A 16,208-nucleotide genomic window follows, 5' to 3' on the forward strand; every position below is an offset into this window, starting at 1 on the left:
AAGGCTTGAAAATTTTGAGAACATGCACAAGTAGAATTCCCAGGGCACCGTGGGAATAACTGTGCAGGTCAAATTGTTATATCAATAGTGTGTTCAGCAAGGAAAAAAAATAAATAAGTGAAATGCAAGACTGTCCCACCACTACACACTACGATACATCCTCAAGCACAAATAAACAGGAAGCAATGACAAGTCTTAATAAGCAGTGTTTTGCTGCTGTGAGTACACCTATCCCAAGCTTGTCTAACATTCACCAGAGTGCTGCATTCTACCACAAAAAAGTAAATAAAATTTATTTTTGTAAACAAACCAAACAAAGGATATATTAAAAAAAAAAAAAAAAAAAAATCACAAAGAGACTGACAGCAAGTTTCACAAACAGAAGGTGAAGGGTTTGAAACAAAACAGAAAAGAAAGAGCATGCAGCTTTTTGTTAAAGAATTTTAACAAAAAGAAACGTCGGTGTTAGTAAAGCACTGTGAATGCCACACATACAGAAGAGTGGGTCGAGCTGGGGGGAGTGGGGAGGTGGAAGGTGGGGGTAACACAACTCCAACTGTGTTATTAATGTCGGGTGGATCAGGCACAGAAGTAGGTGATGGCTCAACGGGGCTCGATCAGTTCTTTTTGATAAAAGAGGTCAGAACGGGGAGCAGAGCAGGCTGAGCCATGGTGTGGGTGAGTTTATAAGGGTGGTGGAGGTGAGCTTGGCGTGTATGGGTTAGTGCATGTGAAGGGGGAGTAGTAGGCTCACACACAGAACACACAACATCTCCACCCACTGGGTCTCAACTCAAACAGGATCGGCTTTATCCTTTTACTCTCCATTAACAGTTGAAGTAAAATGAACAAACTGTTGCCTTCTTCTGCCCGATTTAATGAAAATCAATACATCTTTAAGATCTTTCTAATATTTGCTTTTAATTAAGACTAAAATAAACCCCTTCCTTCCATTGTAAAGGCTTGTTTTTGTTCCTCTATTTCATGTGCTTAAGAGCTGTATTTGCTTTAAGCAAATATCAGATCTTTTCTGCTGCGTGATAAGACAGGAATCTTTGCTGGCAGTGACACCGTCTACAGCCTGACCATGTGGACTCACAAGGACATGAAAAGTGGGCACTGACATGGTACTATCATGTATACTATGTCTGTGTCTGACATTTCTAGTACGCAAGATACAGAATTACGATTACAGAACTGTTCTTCCTGCAAGCCAAAATATCCCCTGGTAACATACAGACACACTGCAGAATTTGCTGCAGTGAACTCCTCCCCTCCCAACGACTTTTGAGCATGCTTCTGTCCCTTACTGCAGTACGGTGGTGTGACTACACACTGCATGTGAACGTCAAATCAAAAGATACAGTTATACGTGAGGGTTGGAGCGATGCATTCTAAAAAGCAACCACATTTGCATCACTGAAGTCAGAAAATTAAATCTACTCAATAAAAAAAAAAAAAATCTTAATTCTGCAGACTGAGGGGAAAGTAGACCTAGCTTTAACTAAATGTGTTTACAAACCGATTCATCACAATTAAAAACAGTTAGGGCAGGTTGGATGAGGCATCAGTAGCAACAGTTGACACCACTAATAAAGAGATGAGATCAAAATGGTCTCAGCAAAGGTTAGGGGGTGGAGATGAGGAGCAGACTGTGTGCAGAACAACAGATGAGTGCACCAAAAGAATAGACAGAGACAGATGAAAGCAACGACGGCGAGTCCAACAGCAGTGCAAGTGGAGTGAAGGCATTTCCATACGAACCTGGCTTTAAAATACTGGGCTGTCAAAAAAACAGTCACACGTGACACAACGTAAGAAACCGGCCAAATGCTTTCAACTGCAATTGTGCTACCTTCTCTAGTTCTTACAAGTGCAAATCTCTCTGCTTTTAAATAAACACAAGACTGTGTACAAACAGAAAGATAGGCATGTCAATAAATCCACTAACTGACTGTTAATATACAGGAGAAATGGGGGGCAAAAAGAAAATGTTCCCCAAACAAAGAGAGATCTACAAGAGGGGTGTTTTGAAAGTGTGCATTGTGCCATTGTGACACAGTGCATGGCAAAAGACGGGGGGTATGGGAAGTGATATGCAGGAGACCCCACCAGAGAGACCACAGAGTATTAAGAAAGGTTAGTGTGTGCATCCATTTGTATGTGTGCGAGCCCCAGTGCAATCATAAGCAATCACTGGTTCAGATTAGTCAACTGTTCCAGAGCAACTATAATTTCAAAACTGAAACACAGAACAAGGATATTCATTCGTTTATGTAACTGATGTTCTTCTGAAAATAACCAACACCACTTTTTTGTTCCATGAATAATCACTGACTAATAAACGTGATTTTGAACTTAGTGAAAAGCCAAGCAAGACAGAGCCTTTAGGGATCTGTCCTGCAAAATGGTCTGCAGTTAATCATCACTCCTCTTGAGAACCTACAAACTGTCCTTTAGCAGTTACAGATGGAGGATTTGGCCTACTTTTGCTTCTCATAAACTTTTGCAGTATGTTTTTGTTTGGTGCTCTAAATTTCTGGTCTATCTCAGCTAGTGCAGCTGTGACTAAATGGAAATAAGTATAGTGTGAACATGAAGAGATGCAAGATTTCATTCACAAAATAATGAAGGAAAACATACAAAAAATACATACTTACCTTATAAATTCAGAAGAAACCAATTCAACAAATGGAAGTTTAGCAAAATACAGTTAAGACAAAACGATCCCCTGCTTGACACAGAAAGACGAGGAATAGTATTGTGGAATGCAGGAGGGAATTCGGTTGGTGAACAGAACTCTTTAAGTGTAAACTGGTTACTTCAGTTCCAACAACTGACCACTGTTGTCAAAGTGAGCAGAAAGCAGTAGAAAGTGACAGACTTAATGGCATTATGGTCTTCTGCCTCAACACCAGTGTAGCCCAGCAATGATCATGATGCTAACAATAGCTCCTTTCACACATGTACCATCATAATGAGTAAATATTCCTGTACACAAATGGTACCGTAGATCTCACAAACACTAAATCTGACTCATTTTCCCCACACAGAAACCAGTAAAAATCGTAGATAATTGATTCCACCTTCAATACCAAAGAGTAAATATTAAAGCTTAGACAGTGATATAGAAGAATTTTACAGTGTGTAATAGTGGTGTAATAGACTATAGTTGATCTGTACCCCTTCCCCCTCCAACTACAGTTTCACATGCATATGAACCATGGAGTAATTGTAAAGTTAGAGTGAAATACAAACTTAATGCCATTGTTTTTAAAGTATTAACTGTGTAAGTCTCGAGGGTTGCAGTGAAACCTAAAAGTGAGCAGAGTAAAGCAGCTGTGCATTCACCTGAATGGAGTATGTTAAAACCAAACAACATCTGCATAGAGCAGTGATTCTCAACCGGGGTGCCGCGGCACCCTAGGGTGCCGTGATCGATCGTCAGGGGTGCCATGGGCAATTATCAAATATCACCGTTATCGGGTGTATGTACTGTAAGTGTGGCAGATGATGTAATGCTCTTTTATTCCAGTAGATGGCAGCAAAGCGCTGTACTATAGTATAATAGACATACTTGCGCACATAGCTTTGTGCATCTCCATGGTTACGGGTTGCTGACTACAGTGTGAATCTCAGCTGCTCACGGAGCATGGCTCCTCTGGGGAAGGAGAAACCGCGTTGGCTGTGGAGGTGTGCGGGGAAGGCGGCCTGACCTCCGTTGATGTCACCGTGGTCAGACTTGGGCCTTCTCGCTCACAACTGGGTTCGCTGAAGGCAGCCTCTGCGCTCCGTGAATATTAGAGTGGCAGATTATTGTGAATAAAAGTGTCGACACGTCTAAAAAAAAAACACTTGAGATTAGGGCTGTCACAATTATTACAATATTCGTAAATCGCGATTATTTTTCATATTCGCGATTACCGTGAATTATTTATTTTATCCACAAAGCATAAAACAACTCAGAATCTGACGTCATTGTGCTGCAGCCTCCGTTTGGATAAGACGGCCGATTAAAACAGTGGCCGTCTTCTTCAAAAGCCGTCTAAAATGCGGAGCTGTGTGTGTGTGTGTGTGTGTGTAGTCAAGAGGCTGCAGACTGGGAAGGAGGGGGTGCGTGAGGGAGATTCCTGAATGCAGGTGTGACACGTTACAGTCTGAGAACCATCAGTGCACAGCGAGCGCGGAGCAGAGAGAGGATTTTAACCCGAGTGAACAAGTTTAAAAACAAAACAAAAAACAAAACATGAAGCTGCCTTTACTTCTCTCTGAACTTTCTCTAAAGGTGTGATTCTGCCGTTACCATCCTGTTCACACCATGTGCGCGTCGTATGCTGAATTTATGAGATCATGAGATGAAATAAACGGTCAAATATCTTTAAAAACATATTTAAAAAATGAGAATATATGAATGAACTGAGCCACAAAAAAAAAACAAAAAAAAAAAAAAACCCTGACATGGAGAAGCTGTGGTGATGTTCAGATGCACAAATCACAAAAAGCAGGTGAGAACTCTGAACTTTAACAGCTGTTACTTTCCAAAGGTATTTATTTGTTCAATATGGGCTTAATGCAGTGTTTAAGCACAAAACGTGACTGATGAGGAGACACAATTTCAGAAATGCAACAGAAACAACCACAATTCAGAAAAAGTTGGGACTGTATGTAAAATGAAGATAAAATAAAAATGTTGCACTATTCCCAGTTTCTCCACTCACAGAAGCCAAACGTTCTTCCAGAGTTGTGTAATTATACTACAATAGTAGAATATAAAGAAGGGGGAAAAAAAGAAAAAAAATAGACAATATATTCGTCAATCGCAATTATTTGTCTGACAATTAATCGTCTCCAGAAACTCCTAATCGTGACAGCCCTACTTGAGATCAGAGCGCAAAATGCTTGAGGATTTTCGAAATGCGGTGTTTTCTGTATCAATTTTCTATTGCGATAATTGGGTTTTATGCAAAACCAGAGGTAATAGAATTATAATATTATTTTGGTTGGTGGTGTGCCGCAGGATTTTGTAAATATAAAAAGGGTGCTGCGGCTCAAAAAAGGTTGAAAATCACTGGCATAGAGCATAGTCCATAGACCATATATATATATATATATATATATATATATATATATATATATATATATATATATATAGACCATATATATATATATATATATATATATGACAGACACACACACACACACACACTGGCAACCTATGCTCTGCTAGCAGGTTCCATTCAAGCATGGAAAGAACCACGCTGATCAATCAAGAACTGAGAACACTGCGTGCATGAGTAGCGTTTACCTGTTTTCTCTATTGATCACATCAGTGGTTTTCTCTATGAGCCAAGTGAGAGTGAAACTCTGGAGGGGAAAAACACTTCTGCCAAGTGAGTCTGCCTGCTTGGTAGGACGCAAGATGTCCAGGCTACAGCAAACAGATGAGGTGCGGTGGCACAAACTACACCAGGGATGTCAGTACACAAGAGTAGCTTTAAAATAATATTAAAACATTAACCACCTTACTTTTATTCAGGGCATGGGCAAAGGTTCTTTGTTTTCACTGTTCTTCAAGTTATTTTTAAAAGTAGAAATCAAAGTGATTCTTTATGTAGCAAGAAAGACCATTTAGAAATTTTGGATTTCCAGTGACTGCCCTACAATTGAAGATTGGTACACAGAGGTTCTGTAGATAATCCCGCTTAAGAAACACACACATATTCTTCACGACAACATTGATGGATTTTTGGACATTTGGCAACCGGTTTTAAGCAAAACAAATCTCACATAAACTGAAATGCCCTCTGACTCGTTTGTATTCCTGTGATTTTGGACTGTGGACCTAGCTGTGATAGTACTATACAATGTATATGATATTCATTTTTATTTTATGTTATTATTATTATTATTCCGTCTCTGCTGAGTATTGGTTTGTTTATAAGTGTGTTCTTGTAAAAAAAAAAGGGGGGGGGGGGATTTAACATATGTATGTGAATATAATATACATTAGAGCCCCAAATAAAAAGATAAAAAAAAAAGAAATCAAAGTGATACTCCGTTTTTTCTTTGCCAATCTGAAAAAATGATCCAATCTGTGGTTAAAAATCATAATCCAATCCAAACTGTGGGGTTTGTGATCCGTGACACCCCGAGTATTTAACAACAGATAAATGAAACAACTTATAATGAACAACACTCAACTTTTGAAAATGCATTGAAGAAATAATACCCTTTCAGCATAATGGTTATATACTTTATAGTCTATATTTTTACCTTTTACCTTTATCTTTTTCCTTAGACTTTGGGAAAGTCTGAGGAATGCGTAGCAGTCTGAGATGTTTGAGAGAAGGAGAGAGAGAATTTAGCTAACATAACTGGTTCTGATATGATCAACAGCTTAACAGACCTCAAATATTCTCATGAGAAAACTTGTGACAGACTGAACAGCAACAATATAAGAGGAAAAAAGGTCTGTCTGACAGAGACTTTCAGTGTTGTGTAGATTTGATCAGTGTCCTACATTTTGTAAATGTCTGAACTGGGTACTGAGAGAATTTACCAACAGTGGGCAATCCTAATTTGTTTCTATACATGTGTGAAAGTAGCTGAGGTCTGGGTCAGTGTTTAATTGGAAAAACTGGGGTTTTGTGAAAACGGAGTCATAAATTTTCAAAGTGTTGATTCAGCAACAACTTTTAACCTGTTTAAATCTTCTTCCCATCTAAAAGGTGAAAATAGTCATGATCAAACAACTCTATAAACCAATGTCTGGCTGTAATGCAAAAGGCATCAAATAAGTTGGCTCTAATGTTTGCTAATAGCAGGAAAATAATGTGTAATGCTTCTTTGCTGGGTTGTCCAACATAATGGTGGAACTCAACAGAGGAGTCTCTATGTTTCACCAACATTTTAAATGAATACAAGAAGAAGAAAAAAAAGAGGGGGGTGCACGCACTATAACCTTCCAGTAGCTTGCACACATAGATGTGTATGTGAGGTTTCTGTGGCTCTGAGGCAGCCTGCTGCATATCGCTCTGGGACAAGATCAGGAACGGAAAGGAAGGCAGATTGAAAGGGGTAGGAGACATGAGAGGAATGAATCTGGGAGGAAAATTATATCTGTGAGTAGGACAGAGAGTTGAGAGGACATATTACTGAATGCTACCAAGGTAACACATGCAATGCAAAAACAATGTTAGAGAGAAACAGCAGAGACCAAAGGGAAAAGACAGAAAGAGAAGACAAAAAAAAAAAAGATCCCAATAAAGTACCACAGACCTCTAGCTGCCTATAAATCACACACAATAAATGGCATGAGGCAGGGCACCGAGAAGCTGGGTGATGCATTCACTAATAGTTCCAAAATGTGTTTTCAAACTTAATGTCATGTGTTTGGAATTTAGTTAAATGTAGATCATGCCTTGAAAGTCTATTTTCAAGAAAAGAAGTAAATTACCTCTTATTTGGTCGTCGACTGCTGGTCAGTGTACTGTTGGGAAATACCAGCATCTTTTAAAGCAGTAAAAAAAAAAAAAAATATATATATATATATATATATATATATATATATATATATATATATATATATACACACACACACACACACACACACACACACAACCCCTGGCAATAATTATGGAATCACCGGCCTCAGAGGATGTTCATTCAGTTGTTTAATTTTGTAGAAAAAAAAACAGATCACAGACATGACACAAAACTAAAGTCATTTCAAATGGCAACTTTCTGGCTTTAAGAAACACTATAAGAAATCAGGAAAAAAAAATTGTGGCAGTCAGTAACGGTTACTTTTTTAGACCAAGCAGAAGGAAAAAAATATGGTATCACTCAATTCTGAGGAAAAAATTATGGAATCACCCTGTAAATTTTCATCCCCAAAACTAACACCTGCATCAAATCAGATCTGCTCATTAGTCTGCATCTAAAAAGGAGTGATCACACTTTGGAAAGCTGTTGCACCAAGTGGACTGACATGAATCATGGCTCCAACATGAGAGATGTCAATTGAAACAAAGGAGAGGATTATCAAACTCTTAAAAGAGGGTAAATCATCACGCAATGTTGCAAAAGATGTTGGTTGTTCACAGTCAGCTGTGTCTAAATTCTGGACCAAATACAAACAACATGGGAAGGTTGTTAAAGGTAAACATACTGGTAGACCAAGGAAGACATCAAAGTGTCAAGACAGAAAACTTAAAGCAATATGTCTCAAAAATCAAAAATGCACAACAAAACAAATGAGGAATGAATGGGAGGAAACTGGAGTCAACATCTGTGACCGAACTGTAAGAAACTGCCTAAAGGAAATGGGATTTACATACAGAAAAGCTAAACAAAAGCCATCATTAACACCTAAACAGAAAAAACAAGGTTACAATGGGCTAAGGAAAAGCAATCGTGGACTGTGGATGACTGGATGAAAGTCATATTCAGTGATGAATCTGGAATCTGCACTGGGCAAGGTGATGATGCTGGAACTTTTGTTTGGTGCCGTTCCAATGAGATTTATAAAGATGACTGCCTGAAGAGAACATGTAAATTTCCACAGTCATTGATGATATGGGGCTGCATGTCAGGTAAAGGCACTGGGGAGATGGCTGTCATTACATCATCAATAAATGCACAAGTTTACGTTGATATTTTGGACACTTTTCTTATCCCATCAATTGAAAGGATGTTTGGGGATGATGAAATCATTTTTCAAGATGATAATGCATCTTGCCATAGAGCAAAAACTGTGAAAACATTCCTTGCAAAAAGACACATAGGGTCAATGTCATGGCCTGCAAATAGTCCGGATCTTAATCCAATTGAAAATCTTTGGTGGAAGTTGAAGAAAATGGTCCATGACAAGGCTCCAACCTGCAAAGCTGATCTGGCAACAGCAATCAGAGAAAGTTGGAGCCAGACTGATGAAGAGTACTGTTTATCACTCATTAAGTCCATGCCTCAGAGACTGCAAGCTGTTAAAGCCAGAGGTGGTGCAACAAAATACTAGTGATGTGTTGGAGCGTTCTTTTGTTTTTCATGATTCCATAATTTTTTCCTCAGAATTGAGTGATTCCATATTTTTTTCCCTCTGCTTGGTCTAAAAAAGTAACCGTTACTGACTGCCACAATTTTTTTTCCTGATTTCTTATAGTGTTTCTTAAAGCCAGAAAGTTGCCATTTGAAATGACTTTAGTTTTGTGTCATGTCTGTGATCTGCTTTTTTTCTACAAAATTAAACAACTGAATGAACATCCTCCAAGGCCGGTGATTCCATAATTTTTGCCAGGGGTTATATATATATATATATATATATATATATATATACATACACACACACACACACACACACACATACGAGGTCTGTTAGAAAAGTATCAGACCTTTTTATTTTTTTCAAAAACTATATGGATTTGAATCATGCGCTATTACATCAGACAAGCGTGAACCCTCGTGGGCATGCAAGAGTTTTTTCACGCCTGTCGGTTACGTCATTCACCTCTGGGCAGGCTTTGAGTGAGGAGTGGTCCACCCCTCCCGTCGGAATCTCTGTCTGAGAACTTCCTGAGAGACTGACGCTTTGCTTGATCAAAATTTTTTTTTAAACTGTGAGGCACATCGAAGTGGACACCATTCGAGAAATTCAGCTGGTTTTCTGTGAAAATTTTAACGGCTGATGAGAGATTATGGACTGTTGCTGTCGCTTTAAGGACTGCCCACGGAGCGGGACGTCGCGACGCACCCTGAGCCACCGCTGTCTGCCTGTTTCGTGCTGAAAGCTGCCAAATTTAAGCCTCTGTTGACCCAGGACGTCGTGAGAGAACAGAGAACTTTCAGAAGAGGTCGGGATCAGCAGTTTATCCGGACATTCCACTGTTAAAGGAGATTTTGTAATGAAAGAAAGTGCGGACGGGTCTGCACGTCGGCAGGCAGCCGGCGCCGCCACAGGAAAAACACTTCCGTTGGAAGCCTTAAGGACAAGTTGGAACATGTCCAGCTGTTAAACAATTTCTCAGATACTCACTCAACTGAAAGCCATCAAAAGCCACCTGGTTTTTACAAATGGTTATCAACACGGAGGTGTTTTTCCGCCGGCTGCGCCCCGAAGCGCGGACCCGTCCGTACGTCTTTCATTAATAAAATCTCCTTTAACAGTGGAATGTCCGGATAAACTGCTGATCCCGACCTCTCCTGAAAGTTCTCTGTTCTCTCACGACGTCCTGGGTCAACAGAGGCTTAAATTTGGAAGCTTTCAGCTCGAAACAGGCAGACAGCAGCGGCTCAGGGCGCGTCGCGACGTCCCGCTCCGTGGGCAGTCCTTAAAGCGACAGCAACAGTCCATAATCTCTCATCAGCCGTTAACATTTTCACAGAAAACCACATGAATTTCTCGAATGGTGTTCTGAAAAAATTTTGATCAAGCAAAGCGCCAGTCTCTCAGGAAGAAGTCAGACAAAGGAATTCTGACGGGAGGGGTGGACCACTCCTCACTCAAAGCCAGCCCACAGGCGAATGACGTAACCGACAGGCGTGAAAAAACTCACGCATGCGCATGAGGGTTCAAGGTTGTCTGATGTAATCGCACGTGATTCAAATCCATATACACTCAACAAAAATATAAACGCAACACTTTTGGTTTTGCTCCCATTTTGTATGAGATAAACTCAAAGATCTAAAACTTTTTCCACATACACAATATCACCATTTCCCTCAAATATTGGTCACAAACAAGTCTAAATCTGTGATAGTGAGCACTTCTTTGCTGAGATAATCCATCCCACCTCACAGGTGTGCCATACCAAGATGCTGATTAGACACCGTGATTAGTGCACAGGTGTGCCTTAGACTGTCCACAATAAAAGGCCACTCTGAAAGGTGCAGTTTTGTTTTATTGGGGGGGGGGGGGGGGATACCAGTCAGTATCTGGTGTGACCACCATCTGCCTCATGCAGTGCAACACATCTCCTTCGCATAGAGTTGATCAAGTTGTCAATTGTGGCCTGTGGAATGTTGGTCCACTCCTCTTCAATGGCTGTGCGAAGTTGCGACGACGAACTGGAGTCAGGTCGAGACCCCGATGAGGACGACGAGCATGCAGATGAGCTTCCCTGAGATGGTTTCTGACAGTTTGTGCAGAAATTCTTTGGTTATGCAAACCGATTGATTCAGCAGCTATCCGAGTGGCTGGTCTCAGACGATCTTGGATGTGAACATGCTAGATGTGGAGGACCTGGGCTGGTGTGGTTACACGTGGTCTGCAGTTGTGAGGCTGGTTGGATGTACTGTCAAATTCTCTGAAACGCCTTTGGAGATGGCTTATGGTAGAGAAATGAACATCCAATACACGAGCAACAGCTCTGGTTGACATTCCTGCTGTCAGCATGCCAATTGCACGCTCCCTCAAATCTTGCGACATCTGTGGCATTGTGCTGTGTGATAAAACTGCACCTTTCAGAGTGGCCTTTTATTGTGGGCAGTCTAAGGCACACCTGTGCACTAATCATGGTGTCTAATCAGCATCTTGATATGGCACACCTGTGAGGTGGGATGGATTATCTCAGCAAAGGAGAAGTGCTCACTATCTCAGATTTAGAGTGGTTTGTGAACAATATTTGAGGGAAATGGTGATATTGTGTATGTGGAGAAGGTTTTCGGTCTTTGAGTTCATCTCATACAAAATGGGAGCAAAACCAAAAGTGTTGCGTTTATATTTTTGTTGAGTATAGTTTTTGAAAAATATAAAAGGTATGTTAGTTTTATCACAGACCTCGTATATATATATATGTTTTCTTACCTGTCAATTTCAGTACTCCAACAGATGTAGTTACATGTAGTTGGATCCTGGATTTCTTGGTAAAGCCTACTACAAGAGCACTGTAACTATCAAATAGTGGTCCTGGGGATAGACTTGGTGGTGTCTTGGAGAGTCAGTGAGTCCTGGACATTTAACAGTTTCTTTAAAACTGTGAATTCTCATGGAACTTTTAAAAATCCTCTTGTCATCTGCCATCTTGAAGGCAATCCTGGCCATTCATTTTTAGTCTGGGTTTGACTACTACAGACTTGATGGTGTCTTACACAATTTTACTGTAGTCTTGATAACATTATGGTGTTCTGCCAAATCATGCTTCAATCCTGACGAATCACCTTCTATGTCCGAGTAAGCTTACGGTTTTGTCACCGCGATTTCTAACAAGATGACGGGATGTGGTCAAGATTCAACATCACAACTTTGGCATGCTGTATTCATAGACAGTCATGATCAAAATCATGTATGTGGGAACGGGGGCTTGAATGAAAAGACCAAGCAAAGAATGATGGCAAAAAAAAAAAAAACTAATGTTGCATTTCCAGTGCCAAAGAAAGCTGGTTAGCTGTTAATAATACAGGCTAATAGATCAATGTGTTTAAGTGTAGTTGCTAGGGTTAAGCCTGGTTCACACGACAGGATTTTAAAATTATCTTTAGGTTTCCAAAACCTGAGACAACACATGTGAAGATAAAAAATCATAGCTCTAACAGGTTTGGTCGTACAGTGTGTGGTGTTCAGCCACACGGTAAGGACAACAACACCACACACGAACAGATTTCACGCACGAACATTCACAGCTCATACAGGAAATCTTGCAAAATCTCTCAAGATTAAACGTGACCTCAGAGTAAACAAACGGAGGTACTTTGTGGACTATTTAAAACAGAGGGAAAAAATGATCCAAAAAGAAAAGGCGTTCTTTAAAGGAGTGGAGACAGCGCGACCATCGGACTTTCTGGTAAGTCAGAACAGCTGTTTTGATTTTATTTTCCGCTCCATGCGTCTGTCACCTCGCTTTCTGATTGGCTGAACGTCACATTCAGCAGGCTGCGTGCTTGTTTTGGTCGGAGGACACAACACACACAGCGATATCGGGCCAAAAAAATCCAACATGTTGAATATCCTCGATTTGCGATCGGAGCGCTCCTGACGCCCTTCCGAGCAGATGAGAGCGCTCTTAACACACCACAGACAGCAGGAATATCTGATAAGATTATCTTTAGTGTCATCACGATTGTCGGGGCGTCCTTAAGATTGTCGGAAGGGGAAGATCGGGTCCGATATCGGCCTAATAATCCTGCCGTGTGAACCCGGCCTTAGTGTTAGGGTCAACACTGATTTATACTCTGCAGAAAAATATCAGGCAAACTTTTTGTAAAACTTCACCCTTTGTTCACCACTTCAGTTTTATTTCTGGAATTTCACCGTAGGTTTTGTGTGGCCAGGTAAAATTTGTTTTTGCTACCCAAAATTAAACCTGAATGAGGACGCCTTCAGCAGTCTGTCACGTCTGACGTTCATCCAGCCAGGTAGATAAATGTTCCATCAGTGGAACTGACCATGAGAGTTCAATACTTGCCAGGTACAACTTCAAGAAGGAGGTGCAATCGCATGTTAACACTGCAAGCCTGACCTGCGGTGTTAGGACCAGTCACGCTTGCTTATTTCTACCCAGAGCAGTGCCATTTCACAAGAATTGATGCAACTATCCAAATGCCAAGGAGTTACACACATATTAGGTGGAAATGGTTCACAGTTATAAACGCCTACATTCACTTATTTTCCAGCATTGTCTCAATGGTCAGACAAACCACTGAGCAATATGGAAGTGTAGACGAGCTTCTCCACTTCTGTACACAAGTTGCAAAGCACTTGGACTCTGCTATGCTTCAGTTTCAAACAAGGATTCCGATGTTTGTATTGTGAAAATGGACTTGATCGCACCAGTCATAACAAGCTGCAAAAATCAACTTAGGAATTCACTTTAGAATTAATACTTGCTGACATGTTGCAATGGCTGTGGAGTTGTGAAACCATCTTACCCATTTTAAGTGTGCACTTTCCAAGGAGGATTTGCAAGACATGAATGAGTGTTGTATTGGTAATTAAGTGATCATCAATAGAGCATCTGATGTAGTTTCTTCCACAACAGGTGTGTAAAGAACTGTTGCTGCAGCACAGCCCTCAGTGCCCGTCTAAAAATAATAGCGCAGCAGCAGAAGAGCCACTTAAGCAAGGTGAGCAGGCCACAATTCAACTTGCCTTTTGTCCCTCTCCACTACTAGCTTACCAAAGTAAGCACATTTAAATGCTTACATACCCCTGTGAATGTGTGACAAATTAAAACTTGTCTCATATTCCTGATTTGCTGGACTGGCAATGGCAAAATGAGACATGTAACTTGCACCTGCCACTGTCAAAACAATCAACAAGTTTACTGACATTAAATTTCTAAAGTTGGACCACTTGGATCATCTTTCTTTCATGAGCAAAGTCTATGTATTTTTTTTTGTGTTTGTGTGCTGATTTTCTGTCCATTTGGGTTTTTGAGTTTGTAGATATATGCAATATTGTAATAAAATGTGGTTTAACTGCCAAGGTTTGCAGACATACCTGACTGGTAATTTTAAAAAGAATAAAACAACTACTAATGAAATAATCAACCAAACAAATACTTTAATGATTGAATAGTTTTTTTCTGCTGTATTAACTATACACAGCGCACATTGTCAACTCAAGTCTGGGAACATGTGCCAGTGCTGTTCTTAGCCACATCCACAACCACCCCCCTGGAAAGTAACCAACTGTCTGCCACAGCCTGGTATGCTGTGATTTAACTAGCATAGGGGGGCTTTTCTGTTAAAGGACATGTTGCATGTTATTTAATGTCCCATTTAACAACACAAAGTGGCACTCAAAATGCAGGAAATAGTGTTTAAAAGGGCTATAAATCTCTAACTTTTCCCAGGGGGATGCCCCCGGACCCTCCTACAACATTCGCGCCTGCAACACTCGTAGCACGGCTATGCCCCACTAAGTTCCCCCTTATGCTGTGAAAAAATCCTGGTGAGAACCCTGTCATCATTCCAACTTTGGTCCCTTCAGTGGAATCATGCACAGATGTGGTACTAGAGCCATATAAAATAGTTTGCAGCTAATTTATAAATATATCTCACATAAAGGCTACAGGTGTGCCACTGTCAACTGGTATAGTGGGCATCTGATAGGGTAAGCAGCATTTCAGATGATGACTTCTGTGACACACAGCAGAAGTCTAAAACGAGAAGTTCAAAACTTAAAGGTCACTTATTAATAAACTCCAGTCATGGTAGCCTGTGAAAGATAGATAGACATTTAAGCACCACATAATTATTCAATTTAATTTAGCTTTGGGAGAGCGGAGTTTGTTTGTTTTTATAATTCTCCAAACCACAGGAAGCAAAAATGTAACAGCAGTATTTAAGGTTATAAAAACACATGTGATCAATACTGATTCAAATATCTAATGTAATTTACTTGCAGTTGTACAAAGTGTTCTACAATTATAATGTTTTGAGGAATAGAAAAATTCCATTTCAATTTTAAAAGCTTTATAATAATGTATCATTAAATAATAACCATTAATTAAATTAGATTTGATTAAACCATTGATCCGTTACACTGCTAGCAATGAACATGAAAGTGTTTATAATTTGTATTTTAAAAGTATTGATGTCAGACAGGCATATCTCACTGTAACAACTACATTCTTCTGAATTATACGCAGGTGATCTAATCCAATCTGCTCATAAAGCACACCCATAAACTTCAGGAGAGGCAGACTGACAATATAGGAATAAGTGGAGATTGGGCCTGCTCACCTCACTGATTTAGAGAGAAAAGAGACAATGGAGAGAGTTGGAATGACAGAAAGACAGCTTCCTGCGCTATTATCTATATGCCTCTTCATCAAAAAATGCAGTCCCAGTTGCACAAGCACCATGCCAGCACAGAATGACAGAGGGTACTGTACACCGAATCACTGTGTCGTAAGAGAGAGAGAGAGAGAGAGAGAGAGAGAGAGAGAGAGAGAGAACAGAGTAAAAGTAGTACAACAGAAAGAGACAGAAGCGTTACAAGGACCCTAAAGATAGGATTAAGAAAGCAGAGCGTGCAAATACAAACCCGGTCATTGCTGCTTAGCTAATAGGGGCCAATTCGCTGCAGGAGAGAAATGTCGAACACCCCAAGTTGTGTACAATAAGATAACTGTCCTACAGACACAAACACTATTACACACTAACACAAAAATTCTAAGCTACACAGAAACACACACACTTAAACACAAATGTAGCCAGTCACACCATCTAATGTGTGCGCAGTCTGGGTGGCTAAATGGAGTGGAGTAAGC

General features: G+C 40.2%; 1 protein-coding gene across 8 annotated transcripts in view; it reads right to left on the reverse strand.

The window, feature by feature from the left end:
- Positions 1-16,208, reverse strand: part of gpatch8 (G patch domain containing 8) — a 51,073-nt gene that overhangs the window by 26,109 nt on the left and 8,756 nt on the right. For 3 of the 8 annotated variants that reach the window (XM_034189520.1, XM_034189522.1, XM_034189524.1), the window contains exons 3-4: positions 15,983-16,018; positions 1,765-1,783 (exon numbers count right to left, since the gene is read on the reverse strand). The exons of 1 other annotated variant lie outside the window; for it this stretch is intronic. The gene's annotated coding sequence lies outside the window, so the exon portion shown is untranslated. Of the gene's footprint in view, positions 1-1,764; positions 1,937-15,982; positions 16,019-16,208 lie in introns of those variants that run through there. 4 more of the 8 variants (XM_034189521.1, XM_034189525.1, XM_034189528.1 and 1 more) reach the window with 2 other exon arrangements.

Source organism: Thalassophryne amazonica, chromosome 16 (genome assembly GCF_902500255.1).
Source record: "Thalassophryne amazonica chromosome 16, fThaAma1.1, whole genome shotgun sequence".
NCBI classification, from domain to species: Eukaryota; Metazoa; Chordata; class Actinopteri; order Batrachoidiformes; family Batrachoididae; genus Thalassophryne; species Thalassophryne amazonica.